The sequence below is a fragment of the Streptopelia decaocto genome, assembly GCF_964273445.1.
Source record: "Streptopelia decaocto genome assembly, chromosome: 11".
NCBI classification, from domain to species: Eukaryota; Metazoa; Chordata; class Aves; order Columbiformes; family Columbidae; genus Streptopelia; species Streptopelia decaocto.
The window spans coordinates 1,603,144-1,620,214 of NC_138666.1; the positions used below are offsets into that span (position 1 = coordinate 1,603,144).

The window sequence follows — 17,071 nt, forward strand, 5'->3', positions numbered from 1 at the left end:
CCACCAGCAGCTCTGAGGAGAGCACAGACACCCCCAAAACTCACAGGTGACTGAAAAATGAGCAGCAACCACAGCTGGGCAGGAATCCTGTCTGTCTCCTTCACTTCTCACAACCAGCAGCCCAACGCTGGGCTGGAGACCTCACACCCCCAGGCCCCCCGCCATGTCCCCGGCACCCGCTGCTTCTTCCCTGCGGGCAGCAGAATCAGCTGCTTTAAAATGCAGCAGGACTCAAATATTTACCCGGTCAAGGGTCAGTTTGCTGTGGTTTTCTCTCTTTACTCACCTGCGTGGCACCACACACCATCACTCTGTTCTTGCACGCTCCCCAGTACCATGAACACTCATTAAGGACCACTGGCCTTTTTAACCTATTTAAAATTGACCCAAACACCTCATTCAAGGAGAAAGGAGCATTTTAATTCATAATAAAGTTTAAGACCACTTGCAAGAGTGTGCAAGTGGCAGGTCAATGAAAGAGGGATCAGAAGTCTCCTCAGGAAAATAAATTCAAAGCTCACAATTCATTTAGTAGACAATGTTCTACAAGGCTTGTTTGTTGTTTTGGTTATGTTTGTCATGCAGATTTTTTTCCTCTTCTCTATTTAAGTGAATGAAGTTATAAACATGATTTCCTTTGTGCACTCTAATTTCACCTGAGTAAGGCTACTAACTTACACCTAGTTCTCTTGGAAAGTAAACATCCACAGAAACACTCCACTTGTATCCACAGCAGGTGTAAACTGGGTTAGCCTTGGTTAACTCCCTTACATTTCCTTTTCGCATCTGAAATGAGAGGCGCAAGCTAACTCTAAAGATAGATAGCAACATTAACACCCCTTTTCACTTCATCACACGGCTCATTTCTGTTCTTCACAGAGCTCAGCTACATTCCTCTCCTCTTTATTCTTAGGCTATTTAGTTCTACAGGGAGGGATGGGGTTTGGGTGCAGGTGCCAGCTCTCCACAACCCATTCCCTCCCTGCATGTGCCACAGCAGCAACTGCAACTTCCCACTCCTGCCTCTGGGAAGATTTTACACCATGACAAGTAACTCTTCAGCAAGCAAAGCTCACCTCAAAACCTCAAGTGTTAAAACAAAAGCAACAACAACAACCCTTACATAATTTATTACATTTAATCTCTTTGGGGGAAGTGGGGATTAAGGACCTACTGTGGGCCTCGAGAAAACTAGTTCAATTCCAGGCTCTGAAACAAGCTTCCAGGTTCCTCATGCAAGCTCCTGTCTCAAGAATTACCCTGCTGGTGTCCATGTAGGTGTGCAGCCCCCAGACATGGAGTATCAACAGTCAAATAAATGCACAGGTAGGGCTTAGGTGAGCTGCAATCATGCTGAGGAGAAGTTTGCTATCCAAAGAGGGCACTATCATTAGATGGGCACCTACCACAGAAGCCATACTTACGTTTTTAAAAAACATATTAGAGGGAATCTTGAAAAATAATACATTTTATTACTAACTCAGTCTGGCAGCTAGTTCCTAATGGTTTCAGCTAGTGCATTAAGTGAATGTAAAAAGCTGCAAGACAAAAGTAAGTTGGCAGGTCTTGCAGAAAGACACCACTTAGTTCTCAAGCACAGAACTATTTTTCCACAGTTTGCACTGGGAGGAAATTTTGCTCAGTTAAGATCTACAGTTGGTATTACTTCTTGGCAAATTTACTAATTGATTTAATTCATAGAATGAACAAATTCAGTAATGAAAACACCTGACAACATGAGTTATGATAGAGCAAATCAAGCAAGCGCTACCAGAAAAACATAGTATTGAAGTAGCTGTGCAACCTGCTAGAAAGCAGAGTGCTCCACTATATAATCCACAGTGAAAGCATTGGACAGCTTGTCTCACAAAAAGAAAAGGATTTAATTACTCTGATATACTGATAAGCACACACATTAGTCTGTTCTTCACCATTCACTATCAGCAGAAATTTTCCTACAATTATAAAAGCAGCTGTCATACACCCATACCAAAAATCTATCAAATAAAAACTGCTTCCCATTTTAAAGACATAATCATTTAAAAATTTGACTCCTTTCTGAAAAATACAATATATTTAATGCATTACAGGAATTAATTTCAGTAACTTAATGAGTGCTTCACATACAACTAAAGCTATTTTCTCTGAGTGTAATTGCCTCTTTCAGAAGGTAGAAAAAAGTTTCACAATTAGTGTTTCTTTATATTCAATCTAAAAGCAATAATGTAACCTTGAGAACTATTTTTGCTGTTTCTACCAATTATTTTGCATGTATTAAATCCAAGTGTACTTGTATTTCAGCAGAATGGCTGTTATTTTTTTTTTAATCTGGTATTTGATTGCTTGTATGTAACTACAGATTAAGGTGGCTCCTCACACTAATTTACTTGACTGCTTTTCTAACTACAATTACTTCAATATTTTCCTTATTTTTTCCACTGTTGTAACTTCAAGCTATAATGGAAGTGAAAACAGTTAAGCACAGAACAGCCAATCCCAAGCAAATTTGATACTCAGGAGATCAATACAAAACTGCTTCAAAGCTGTCAGTTATTAGGTGAGCAAGTAACACCAACAATTCTGGTTGAGACTAAAGTCAGTCCTTTCACCTTCATCCCTCTATAAAATGCAAAAACAACTGATGGACTTCTAATGAATCAAGATCAATTCCATCCATGCCACCCAACACGTACTGAAAGCCCAGGTCTGACCAGACCTGCTCATTCTAACATGAAGAGTCAGATGAAGTTAAACCACAAAGTGAAACTGGTGACAACGATGTAAAACAGGTAACTTTATTGTGTGACTGCTTTGCAGCATCTGATGTAGAATTACAGAGGTACAACACTGACATTCATCAATATTTGTTTTAATAGAAAAGCTTTAAGTTTTTCCAAAGTTCCCACAGGCTGGAATGCGACAGAAGGTGTGATGCACACATGCTTACAGGATGTCCGCTATGGCCAATGGTGTCAGCTGTGCCTCCTTAGCTAAGCTCATTGGTGCCGTATTGGTTTAACGTGAAGAGCTGTGACAAAATACAACAAATACCATCAGACAGTTGTAGTTTCTGTATCTGATCATGGTCCCCACATCTACTTATATCTTAAAAAAAATAAATCAGTTCTCTTCCACCAGTGAAATGCTAACTGCTATCTTAATTTTTCATTTTACTGTACTATCAAGCCTAATGATTTGCTGTAAACTTTTGATTGTTTCATGTACTCAAATAGGTAATCTAACATCCAGCTTCTCACTTCAAAGCAAAATACAGTTCAAATATCTTATTCTTTTTAAGTATGCTGCTTACCTCAGTCAGGTTTCAGGTGAGGGCTCACTGCAAAGCCACTACACTCCTCCAGCTCATATTGTGCTGCAGAACATCATTAAAATGAAGCAGCATGTCCTGTCCTGATGTCTGATGGGGAATCATATACATCTGTATTACCACCGATGGGTGTGCATCTCATCAGTTCTTATTACTGTCCGGGCAACGCGTTTCAATATAAATTGGCCACACACTTCACATCTAACCTAAATAACCCTTATTACAAATTAATGCAATTGCTTGTTATTGTATCTACAATGATGCCAAGAGGAAGAGCTTTGACAAAACCCAGACAATTCCACTAATAACCTCTCCAGTTCTGCTAATACCTTTCAGAGGCTGTGAGCTCACAGCTGCTGCACACCCCCAGTAACTCCACAGCACCACATGCCTAATAAGTAGTCAAAATACCCACTTCATTTCACAACTAGAGAAGCACATCAGTATATTTATGTCTATAAAATGCAGGGATGGCCAATTACCCACACATTTAACCATCCTACTTATTACTGTAACTCCTACCACAAAAAAAGCTTTGCTCCTTAAAAAGGCTGAAAAATACGCTGAAAGCAACAACTGGCTTGCCTTGCAAATCAAATTAATGCGAAATGTCACTTGTCTGCTCCCCTCTAAGCACTGGCATTCTACTGAGTAGAAGCTCAAGCCAACTCTAGGCCCCTTCTCTCCTCTCCCTCCCCTTGTGACCACAGCTGCTCCAAAACCTCCAGTCCAACTTATTGACCAACAAGAGATGGCAGTCACCCTGTGTCTAAGCCCCTTGCAAATCAGTGCAGAAAATGATTTTCAGTATCTCATTTTCCTTTTCCCCCGGCTGACATCTACAAAACCACAGTCCTGCAGAAAAGCTGCCAGCCTTCCTGCAGGCTCCACAACCCCATAAGCAGGGCACGGGACTAGAGTCATTAAGTACTTTGCTTAAACTGATTGTGATCCACCTTTTCGAATTACTCTCTGTGAACTATGGGGATTCAGAAAATACATTTTTTCCCCACCCTGGAAGAGTTTAACATAAGAACTTTAAACTCAGATGTGGTGATGTAAGAAGAAAATCAGTTGCTTTCAGTTCAGCTTTCCTTTGTTTTTCCAGCTGCCTCAGAAATCAGGTCTTCTTTCTTTCTCCCAATAAAAAAATTCCATCAGGAAGTATGCATATTTTTATTTTAAGTCTACAGTAATAGCTAATCATTTTTCTACCTATTTCAAATTCTAAATACTCTAACTATAAATTACATTACCATATTTCTACTGTGAACAACATTTCATTTTGGTTGGATGACAACAGTAATAACCACACACATCAATATGTTAAGTACTCCAGGTATTAATAACAAGCCAAAGAAACCCATTGGACTTGTAGACTTCAGCAAGCGGTGTGTAACTATTACAATTTAGAAGCAGCATCCTTCAGGCTGAGATAAGCTTGAAGAAAGAGGGCCATTGTTCATATTATTTAAACAAAATGAAGTTCTCTAGCTAGAATAGATGTGTGATTGTCAGCATGGGGAAGTTTTTAACTAGAAGTGATTTACAGTTATTAAACCAAACAGCTCCAGAGCTTTGTCACTCACCTGGCCCTGGCAAGAGGCCAGGTGTCCCTCCAAGCACGGGCCACTTTGCAGGTTGATGTCAAGGATATCCCAGGAGTCCAAATCTTTTTTGCAGATGCTAAAAGAAGAGGTGGAAGATTATCCTTTGTATCTGACAGCTCTGTTTGGAAATGGTTTTTGGTTTTTATTGTCAACTGTTTTCAAACAAACAGGAAATATCCGCTTTTGTTTGCATAGGACACTCTTACCTGTGAGGGCCTAAATAAAAAACCCGGCTCAAGAACTGCCAGTTACCTGTTTGAAAACAGGTATAGGAACATACAGAAATGAGCACTGCAGACAAAGCAGTGACACCACACACAGCAGCTACAAATGCCTCAGCCTGTATCCCTCCCAGTGCCCCACTTTAACAGATGTACAGCCACTGAGCTACAAATACCACCATCCCATACGTATTAAACAACGGAGCGCACTGACCTGTAGTGTTACTGAGCTCAGCATGAGCACAGTACAAAGGAAAACCCTTCCTGGTGTACATGCAAACCTGTACACACCAGTTACAACAAACTGACAAATTGGTATGGAAAGTTACAGCCAGATTTTATTTCTGAGTGATTGTTCATGAGAAACATGTTAGGCATCGTTTGAGGCTCGTTTGAAGCACAGATTTAGTCGATGACCATAATGTAGGTCACTAGTTTTGACACAGTTTGTGCCTAGTATTCATTCCGAGGAATCAGATTCAGCACTAACACCAATAGCTGTCAAGAGTCTACATGTGGTTTCACTTACACTACCATTTAATAAAATAATCCAAGTAAGCAGATATCACAATATTTTTTGCTGACTTCCCTGTTTATTTCAATCACTAAAGCAGTATCTAAATGAAAAAAGCACCACAGTCTAATTCTACACATCCAAGAATATTCATCTTTAAACCTGAACCGCCCTCACTGTTTCTGCTGCCCTTCTGGTTTTCAATGAGCTTCAGTAACTCAAAAGAATTGCAACCAACTTGGTAACTAAAAGAGAAAGCTTTGTAGAATAGGAAAGGTTCACGACAGGGGAGGGAAAAAAGCCTTTCTAAAATAGCCAGGTGTTCACCTCAACCCGTATCAACTTCAAACAGACGCAAGGACAGTAGTCGAATCTGATTTCAGACTAAGGACATGAAAGGTGAGCTTTATATTCTTTTGCTTTTATAATGCTAGAACGAATTCATTTTTAGATAAAGAATGGTATACTCCCCACCTCTCCTATTCTTTCACAGAAAGTTTGCTCTGAAAATAGCATGGCTGAGTTCCAGTCTTTCAACTATTATTTGATCACTGCTAAATATTTGCAAGTTTGGATTTTTCCATATCCCATCCATCTACTTGATTGTAGTTCACGTAGTATCTACTATGTTTTGTTCTGCTTTTATAAGTAAACGTACTGTGGCAAGTGATCGAGTCAGTAATGAAAACAGAATGAGTTACTTGAAATACAAAATGGAAACAGTATTGGAAGAAGAGCCCCAACGACCTCTCACCCAAAGGGGGGTTGAACCCAAGGAAGGGGTGACTGGCCCAGGTGAGCAGCTCTGCCGGGCAGGGGAAGAGCTGGAGTTTTACTCAAGGTATGGCTGGTGGTGCTTGTTCATGGCCTTGAAGACAACAGGTCACGAGGACGCAACTCCAGTTGAATCACACAATCGTTTGGGTTGGAAAAGACCTTTAAGGTTATCAAGTCCAACCGCTAACCTGGCACTGCCAAGTCCACCTCTACCCCATGTCCTGAGAACTTCATGTCCGTCTGTCCAACCCTCCAGGGATGGTGACTCCAGCACTGCCCTGGGCAGCCTGTTCCAATGCCCCACAGCCCTTTGGGGAAGAAATTGTTCCCCAGATCCAACCTCAGCCTCCCCTGGTGCAACTTGGGGCTGTTTCCTCTTGACCTGTTTGTTCAACAAGGCTTAGTTCAAACAAACAAAAGTGGCAAGCAACTCTTCAAAATACATTAAGAACACAAGGAGAAGCTTGTAATAATCTCACTATCCCCTTATCACAGAGGGAGCCAAGACTCCTCTGTAGAGTAACTTCTAAGATCAAAATATCACAGATATTCCAAGTCTATAATTTACACATATGGCTGCATTTTTTCTTTTAGAGAGGTTTTGCTGGATTTTAAACTTCATAATTAAAATAAGTTTATACACCACTATATTACTGAATTTTGTTAAACAAAGAGTTGCATTCTGCTTAATGGACTGATGGATATCACTTGAATGCATTTATGTGTACACTGTTATTACAACTTAAATACACAACAGCATTAGCAGATGATCAAATACTCACTTCGCAACCACAGCGCTGAGAGAGCAATTGCCCATTATGGGACTTGTGTATATGTCCTATAACATGTCCAGTTCTGTGAAGGATATATGCAACCTACTTCAGGGTGCACATGCCCATCAATACACACCCTGGCATTCTATACATGCACTTTTGATCTCTAGTACCTATTGTTTATTAACATATTTATGGGGCATGTACCCCACCTTATTTATATCAGATTTAAAAGAAAAAATATTAATACCTTCAATATCTTTCCTGGTCTTTGCATAGTCCCTTACTGAGTTCAACTCCACCCAGTCCCAGTATTTTTCTGTATTTAACAGCAATCTAACACCCAGAAGTATTCACATCTCCCAGCAGTCTGTGAAACGCTGGTGCTCTCCTGCTGCTCACACTCAAACATGCTCCCAAAAGCCTGAACTACAAGAGCCAGTGCATCCTCCCCATGCATGTTATGATGCTCTGCAGAGAAGAGGCAGCCGGCTTTATCAGCCTTGTGTTCTCAGCTACTTCAGGCATTTACAAAAGTACAGAAAAATACAGCTGTTAAGTTCCTGCAATATAGAGATTTTTAAAGCTTTCCATTCAATATCGATACAGCCCACCTGTAGCTGCAGAGGTTTGATTTAGCACCAGTGTACGAACTTCATTTGAAATATAAATTAAAAGGTGTAATTTCTCCTCCCTGCTGTCAAAATATTATTGATCATTCATAATCCAAAGCTAAAATGGAGATGAAGATTCTCAATTCCATATGAGGACTTGCATGAACACCTGAAATAACAGGATTAGTACAGATTTTTTTCTTGATTTCAGAACACTTTTTACCTAACTGGAAAACAGGGCAGTTACTTTCCCTCTGGGAAAAAGTGCCTTTTTACTATTGTGTTCCTGTTACAAGAAAAGACGCAAAATTCCTAGATCTAGTTCTGCAACAAAGATAAAACCTTGATGATTTTAGCAATTCATTTACATAGAACCAGTGCAAGACAGCAAGAATTTAATCAAGCAACCTCTACATAACTTCCTATCATTAATTGTTATCTCTGACAGTTTGTTGCATGCATTTTATGTTATTATTTAAGAGGCAGCAATCCAGGAGATATGTTTAATCACTCCATGTATTATGAATTTTTATAAATTAATTAGTGAACTATTTCAAAGCTGTCTCATTTTAACTAGGTCAAATTTTGTTATGAAGTGCAATGAATCAGGGTTTAAAATTTTAATGAGCTGCACTTTAAACTGTGGCTCTGAATGGGCACTGTTTTAAATGACATCTCCCAAACAGGCTAAACTCTCTTTTCAAAGAACGATAAAGCATGACTACAGTGCAAGAGGAAAGTGTTACACTGGGCTGTCTGAGAATACAAAATCATTTTTGAAATCTGAAATTATTAGTCACAGTATAGTAGGAAGCTGTAATATACATAAAAGGAATTTTACTCATTGACTCCTGAGTGTAATCTTGTTAGTAGCCTGTTTTTTGAAAAAGTACTGAAGATGGAGGGCACAAAAATAAAGAGTAGGGATGTGTATGTTCTGAGGATAGATGCTGGTAAAATTCTTAAAGAATGTTTAATCTCTTGATTTTTAGTCTTTTAGATCATGGTTTTTACTGATAGCAATATGGAGAAAGCAAATTCACGAGCTCCATTTGCTTCACCCAAGAGCTTGCAAACAGTGACCCTGACATTGCCAATGAGACAGCAAGCAGGCAAGAAGAGCTATGGCTTATTCTTCATACACTGTAGTACACCTGCTTTTGGAAACAGTTCTAAAAGTGTTTAATCTACACATTAAAATAACATATTTGGGCTTAAAACAACTGAAAATGAATTGATTTGTCAGCTTCAATTAAATTATTTAAAAAATTAGAAGTCTATTTACAACCTGCTCAGATTATCCCACATGATCTTTGCATTTCAGGGAAATTAACCAACCCAGCTGCAGTTTTTTTTCTGTCTGGATTTCAAATCTCTCTACTACTGATTAAACATTTCAATAGAGCACTAAACCATGGTAGTGGCAGAGAATTTCCAACTCCCATTCGAAGAGATGATGTACCAGTACACTTCTGCAGCACTCCATGAACTGAAACAGAAAATCTCTTGGGCATTCTCAATCATATTTGAGTATCAGAAGGGGATATATCAAATATGGAGGTCAGTGAGGAGGAAGGGAATTAAATATTGCATTGACAGCACCACAATTCAATAGAAAAAGCAACTGTCTCAGCTTAAAATGACCGTGAAGGCAGAATATATGGTCTACATTTCCTGTGAGTTTCAAATGTATTAAAGACATAGGGAAGTGATACCAATAACAAATTTGGTATATAACACTGTTTTGGGGAGGAAGAGAGAAGAAGTTACAATATCAAAGCAGCAATAAGGAATTCAAAGGAGCTACAGTTTACATTTCCAGTTCTCTAGATGGTCCCTTTACAAAAGTGAATTCTGTGTATTTGAGTGGTTAAGATCTCTGTATTCAAGCTGACACAGCTCACCTCCAGAAGATAATGAGCAATATAATGAAAACTAGCTTTTCCAGGATTAGACACAGATTTGTGATACAAGTTTGCCTTTTGTTTAACAGAATGTTACTCTACTAATTCATTTTTTTTTCCAAAGCATTCTTCTAGTTTCGCTTCAAGTACTGACTAAGAACTGGAGACCAGGCAAAATAAAGCTCTGCACTTAAAGTCCTTTTTTTATGTAGCCAGCTGCCATTTTTCCTTCTGTTGGCAACTGCGAAAGGAATCTTTCAAATTAGGAAAGTATCTGACATGCATCAAAACCCACAAAGATTACTCAGGTAAAAACAGTATCTGAAAGTTCTTTTCGAATGTTTAGATTAAGAGACCACAAAATCCACCAAATGTAGCAAAGTGGAAGAATTATGATTGGATTAAGATCAAACTACATCTCAAGTCAATTTTTTTTAAGAACCTAGACAGGTCCCTCATGGCTGCCATACTCCAAAGCCTAAGAAATCTTAGGACTAACTAGAAGTACAAGGGAGATCCAGGAACATTAAATAGGGATGATCTTCAAACATTATCTACATAGTTGCAGGTTCACATTTCTGAACTGGGTTACACTTACCTATGTAATTACCACCTCTAATAAAATAATCTTAATAGAAACCTACTTTTGCTCCTTGCTGATGGCAATGACAGCCAGAAGGTATCTCATTCTTCCTGCATCTGTTGGTAAAACCGCGGGTATAGCTTCTCTCTGCAATCATCTCTGGTGCAGTCATCTGCAAGCCAGTGAAAAATCAATTAAGCAATGGCACAGACTGCAAAACTATATTAGGACTTCAAGTCTTCACTACCTTACTATTTAACAATACTGTCAAAAGTGATACAAACAGTTCTTTGAAGCAAAGGGTTTTTTTTTTTTTTCCTCCTTTCTTTTTCCCTTAGGAAATTTGTTACAGACATGCAAGAAACTGTAAGAACCGTGGTTAAACTCTGCTACAGACTTCTCAGAATAAATCTACCGGGAACAGCCCATTCATCTATTCTAACCCATAGGTGATTGGTTTTGTCCCATTCTCTCCTGAACTTTCTTCTATTTTGATGCTGGGTCTCAAATGCCGCTCCAAGGGAAGGCAATGAGGGACTAGGAAAACCCAAACTGCCTTCTTTTTTTGCTCTAGCCAGACACGAGCAGCTAAACTGGAGCATTTTCAGCTGTGTTACAGAGCAGCTTTAATATTTTAAGAGCCACGTTCAAAAAATACCCACACTGGATACACACCAAGGTAGGAGTCACCAGAAATGAGCTTGCTTGCCCATCTCCAACTTACAGCCACCTGCCAGGTTTTTTTGGATCTGCAAAAATATATACACAGTTCTCTCTGACGGCAAATCCAGAGATTTTTGTGGGTAAGGATTCATTCTCCTGAACAGAGTGTAATATTTTCACAATGCTAATCCTCCAACAGGAACCACTTCTCTCTCCTAGTTCTTAATCACATACCACATCCCACAAGCCCACCCCAAGCAAGCAGGCACTCGTGAACTTGGATATACAGCATTTTATTGGCCTGACCTTGTCAAAACAAATTAAGAGGTGAAAACACCAGGAAAAAAATAATTGTCACATTCTGTTAAACACTTATTTGGAATTAGTCTTCACAATCTTCCTAGCAGCCTTAGAGGAATAAAGCAATTAATATAATTCCAAGTCTACTGCTTGCTGACTTGTCTGTGCAAAACAGGTAGTTAAGCAATAATCCTCTTGAAACTTCTTGGAGGAACTCACAGGCTGAGCACAGATAGATCTAAGTGATCCTGCAATTTAATTAGCGATTATTCCTCACACAGATCTTCCCACATGCTACAACATTTGCACCATTCATTAACTTGTCCTAGATATCATGGGATTAACAACTTCCTTAGATAGCAACAGAAAACTCCTTCATAAATATTCTTCTCTTCCCTGAAGAGAAGTATCTATCTATTTTTGGAATCCAGTTCTACCAGAGATTAAATTTCTCATTTCTACACTCAGCTTCTATTGTCCCAGTCCACTTTTATTGGGCAGATCTCCCCATACAGCTAATGCAAATATGGGTCTCATTGACAACAAAACCTTTTTCCCTCCACCACAAGTATCTACAGTAAGCAACATGAACTCAAAGTAGCCATAATGATTTAAGGCCTGGCTGGGACACCGAGGGATATTACGGGATATTACGAATTTGTCAATTAACATGAGGGTGCACACTAACAAGGAACAGGAGCTAGTTACAACTCTTACCTTTTTAGGAGTACTGTTATCTCATACTAATCTCCTTTCCCTGCCGAATGCTCAGAGCGCTGCCCAAATAGTTCTTCAAAGCTAAGGAGAAAACATATTTTGAATGTACTCTTCTTCAAGTTAAAATAAAAGGCCAATTCATGCCAAATATTTTTCTGCCATGCTTATGGGGGTGATTTAAATAAATCAGACATATCCATTTTCAAAATATTAACTCTGCTAATTGAATATACATGTTTCACCAAGACTGAACTGACGCAGAAGACTGCTCCCCACAACTCATACAAACTCCTTTAGTACTAGCAGGTGGTTGCTTTTCTTCCTATTTTTCCTTTTCTATTCCTCCCAGCATCTCCAGTTCTCACCATATAAGTTCTTCATATTTCATGAGTATACAAAGCATCCCTTCATTAAATATAGACCAGGCTAATTAAATTAGGGTTTTGGAATCTCTTTTGTGCCTTCCTAGAAGGTAAAATGCACATAAACCTGGCACAATGTTTCAAACCCAGACTTTAAATTATTTACCTTCTTTATAAGGCTACTGACTTTTTCTTTTAGTGTACAAATTCAAAGACTCAATTAAAATGATAATATTTAAAGCAACTGGCAAATCATTAGTGAAGTCCTTTTGCTCTCAAAATTAAAGTATCCTATTTTGAAAACCACTCATATTTTGGATTGTAAGCATTTGCAAGACCTTTGGTAAACAGACAAGACAGAACAGGTGAAATAAAGCCTTATATTACTTCCCTATTTTTGACATCCATGTATTTTTATTCCTATTGTACAGCTTGGAACATAATCAGCAGTAATTAACAGTTATTTGTTGTAACTATTTGCAATAGTAAAAAATGGACAGGTATTTCATTTAATACGGTTATTCTTACATTTAAAGCTAAATTTTAGGTATCAATTTAAACTAAGAAAAGTCACTTAGAGATGTAAAATCAAAAGAAAAATATTTTAAATCACTGGTGAGTGATCAAGTTGTAAATAGAAGGCCAACCTGTTAAAACTAGACCAAATGCAAGTTAGTTTTGTGCTCAGTACAATGATATTCCTGTCAAGCTATGCATCTCATTCTTTTAAAGACCTCTCTAGTAATTCACTAAAAAAAGACCCACTGACCTTCCTTCAAGAATCACTATAATGACGGTTCACCTAATCCCATCCCAACATTTTTCTGAACTGTGTAAATAATAAAATGAAATCAATGTAATCATAGTTTGAGCTGTATCAGAAGATCCTAAAACTCTTGAGAACTTCTCCTTAAGTCTATTTTCAGAAGTATAAACTATGAAAACCAAAAATCTAGAAAATAGTTATTTCCATGCAGTTTAATTATACACTCAGCATTTTCTATGCAGCTAGATTTAGTTTCTAGTGGAGAGTAAGTTTCCCTTACCATCAAGGGAAAAAAAAATTACTTAAGGCAATAGGTAGGTAATTACAAACATCCTCAAAAATTTACAGGATAACTCCAGAAAAGATGAAGCATGCACACATGCATCCTGAAAAGAACAGGATAAAAGCTCTGTTTGCTCTTGAAACCAAAAAGAATTCAGGACAAAAAATAAGTATCTAGAATCAAGTCTGTTCACCATAAAAGCTGTCGATTCATGTCACTACAAAAACATCCACTTTTCTTGCCACAGACTTAAATTTAGCAGCCAGGGACTCATAACAGACAGTGCTTTGCAACTGCATCTCAAAGAGCAGAGTCTAGAATTCGGCAGGCTTTGAGACTTGAGATATTTTTCTTACATTATCTATTTATTTCACCAAATGACTTAATGTATAGTCCTGCTACCACATTACCAATATTTTTCTGTTAAACACACAGGTGTTCAAAGCCTTAGAATAATTTCTATTTATGCTACTGAAAGTTTCTTACCTATTCAGATCCTCAAAATCCTTTGTATAATCATCTTGGGAAGATGACGTGATGTCTTCTGTCATGATTCATAAGGATTCATACTAAAAGATACAAGAATATGAAGTCAGATATGCAGAAGTTGCCAGAAAAGCCTTTAAAAAGCTAGAATAAAGTGTCAATGACAAAATACGCACATGTAATAGATTTTCAAAGTAATTTGTTGTTTAAAGAGTACCATTATATAATTAAGAGATGTACTATTTTCTCCTTCACCACACTTTCATTAACAAACTCTAGTGAGACATGAAAAGGTCACATTTCCTTGTTCGGGTTTACCTACCCAACCGAACACTTTAGGATACACTATACACCAGCTCCATCAGTTCCCCCAACATGGTTTAATAAAAGTCTAAACCAGCAAACTGACACAACAGTCATCATAAAAATTTGCAGCCACAGGGGAACAATTTAAGACAAGATCTCTGCTTACACAGAATCCTTCTAAAGCTTTCGCTTAATCTATTTTCCCTTGAAGAAAGAGGCTCTGAACAGTTTACAGTAGGAATTGCCTTGTTAAGCAGCTTGTGGGATCTAGAGTGACTTTCATTAATATCTCATTTATTTGCTTCCCACAAAAAGATGTGGCACTTGTACATCACTTATACATTCTAAATCAAGCATGTTTTTCAATTACAGTATCTATGACCTCACTGAAAAGCTACATCCTGATTTCACTACATGAACTGATTTATAAAAATACAGGATTAATAAATTCAAAAAGACAATTTTTAACAGGCTTAAACATTAACACAGTATCTCTGAAGTAACACATTGCCTCAAGAGGGAGGGATTTTGTTAGAGGAAAATGAGCAGGAGGAGTGATTATGTATAGGAAAACGTGCAGGAAATGCAATCAAACTAAGAAACAAGTGACCCATCCCAATTACCTTTAACAGCAGATGCTGCTGACAGATGCTCTCACATTATGCTCCAAGTACAGCTGTGAGAATCAGAAATAGATACCAAAGATGCTAAACTCAGAAAGATGTAACTATCACACCTTGAAAAGAGATACTTGAGATATCATTTTAGGCTGACAAAGCAGGTTTCTTCCCATCACCTCTGTATTATGAAGTGATTCAAATGTACATTAGGCCCTTTTGCTTATGCTGTTAACTTTAAGGCTTCACAAGTGTTGGCAGAAAAAGAGACATCAAGGATTCCTGAGGTGCACTAAGCCTAAGAAACAGTTTATTGAAGTCATAGCTGTAGTATGATGACTTATGTTGCCTTGTCTCAGTTACCTTACCTAGTCTCCAGAACTGTACAAAGGACAGTAAAAGCTACTTAGAAAAAAATTCAGGGAAATAAAAGCATTTAGAACTGTCCAAGCAGTTTAACATCACAAACAGTAAAGGAATTACAATTTACTTGAGTATCTCAAGGGTTATTTCTCTTGGATTTTTTTTTCCTTGTGTAGGTTCATATTAAGTGTCACAAATCATGAGAGCTTGAATAAAAACTAGCTTTAAGATATCTGTACCTGTTCAGGAGTAACCTAACAGCTGGAACAAGAGAAAAGAGATCCTCACAGAAGTATAAATAGCCTAGTGCAAATTACAACTTTGATACTTTCAGAATGCCAGAAATCTTCAAGGGCTATGCACAACACTCCATTTTTCAAAGTAGCATCTAATTTCTTAGGGTCTGATTAATTCCAGGTTCTACCAACTACAAGAGTATAGCTGTAGTAAGGAAGAAAACATCTGCTTCCCAGCCTCCAGTCTTTTGATTCAATGAAATATTCTCATGCTAATACCTGCTATAACCAACAGTCAGAAAAAATGCCACTGAGGTGCTCAGCCTTTCCACGTGGTTGACGGAATTCCAGCCACCAACAGTGGGAGTGTTTCTGTTGGCTTTTGTACTGGCAAAACTATAATAAGCTTGACTCATAAAAACACTGAAGAAAGTACTACATCATCACCATGTGCAGAGGGCCATCAGCTAAGCAAAAGTAACTTATGACTTTCTAGAAAACACATTTTTTTTGTGATTACACATAAAACAAATAAAAGCAAAATAACTACAAATAATACAACCATGACTTTTCAAATTCCCCTTAAGAAAGTCCTTGTACACAAGTAACACCTTGCCCATGCTCCCCAAAAGGAGGAAAATGATACCACATCTCACCCCAAAGAGCACAGCAGCTTTCAGTGACTGCTTTTAGAGGATAGCAATACAAAATTCTTATGACACCACAAAATATCAATACAGCCTCACATAGAATCATTTTGGTTGGGAGAGACCCTCAAGATCATAGAGTCCAACCATACCCCAGCCCTGGCACTGCCCCATGTCCCTGAGAACCTCATGTCCGTCTGTCCAGCCCTCCAGGGATGGTGACTCCAGCACTGCCCTGGGCAGCCTGTTCCAATGCCCCACAGCCCTTTGGGGGAGAAATTGTTCCCCAGATCCAACCTCAACCTCCCCTGGTGCAACTTGAGGCCGTTTCCTCTCACCTTAAACATACCATTCGCCCAAAAACAGACAGCAATACAGAAAGCCTTGGTCCCTGGATAGCTCACTGATCAAGTTGCTCTATAACTTAAAAAGCTTTCACTTAGGAAAAATAACAGTTTGATTACCTGTGTGTGGTAGCAGAGAGGGCAGCAGACAGCAGTAAGGGCCACAGACCATGACGGCTGATGTCTGTATATCCAACGGTGCACTTGCAACCTATAGAAAACCACAACTTTTAAAACCTATGCTCACTATTTTGGACGTTACCACCCACACTAGACGACGGTCACAGCCAGGACACAGAGCAGAGGCCCCTCCGGCTCTACAGCCACTCAGGACCCGCAGCCACTTCACGAAATTCTGCTGTTCAGTAAAACCGGAGCAGGGAGACAGAAAGCGGGCGGCTCCTGATACCTTGCCGCCCTCCTCCCGTTGGAGACAGCGGTCCCACACAGGGAAGGCCCGGCCGCTCCTGAGGCTACACGGCGCGGTCCCCGAGAAAATCAACACCCAGCAAACCCCCGCGGTTTCCACCAGGCGTTATGCACCAGCCCACACCTCCGCGCACTCACAGGCATCCAGCTCCGCTCCGCAAGCAGCTCTGCTCCCGACCGCTGCCGGCCTCAAATGGCCGGGGCCACGCCCGAGCCACGCCCCTCCCG

At 39.1% G+C, this 17,071-nt stretch overlaps 1 long non-coding RNA gene across 7 annotated transcripts; it reads right to left on the reverse strand.

Annotated features, from left to right (window-relative positions):
* Positions 1–2,781: 2,781 nt before the first annotated feature.
* On the reverse strand, positions 2,782–17,050 carry LOC309444645. Of its 7 annotated transcripts, none has more exons than XR_014185124.1 (8): positions 16,968–17,050; positions 16,535–16,625; positions 13,902–14,045; positions 12,005–12,085; positions 10,386–10,496; positions 4,918–5,014; positions 3,311–3,418; positions 2,782–3,028 (listed from the first exon to the last, which is right to left on the reverse strand). It is a non-coding gene; the product is annotated as an uncharacterized lncRNA (long non-coding RNA). The 7 variants fall into 7 exon arrangements; XR_014185125.1 differs by lacking the exon at positions 3,311–3,418 and adding an exon at positions 14,831–14,883; XR_014185126.1 differs by lacking the exon at positions 3,311–3,418 and adding an exon at positions 14,831–14,883 and having other exon boundaries at positions 16,982–17,034.
* Positions 17,051–17,071: the final 21 nt, after the last annotated feature.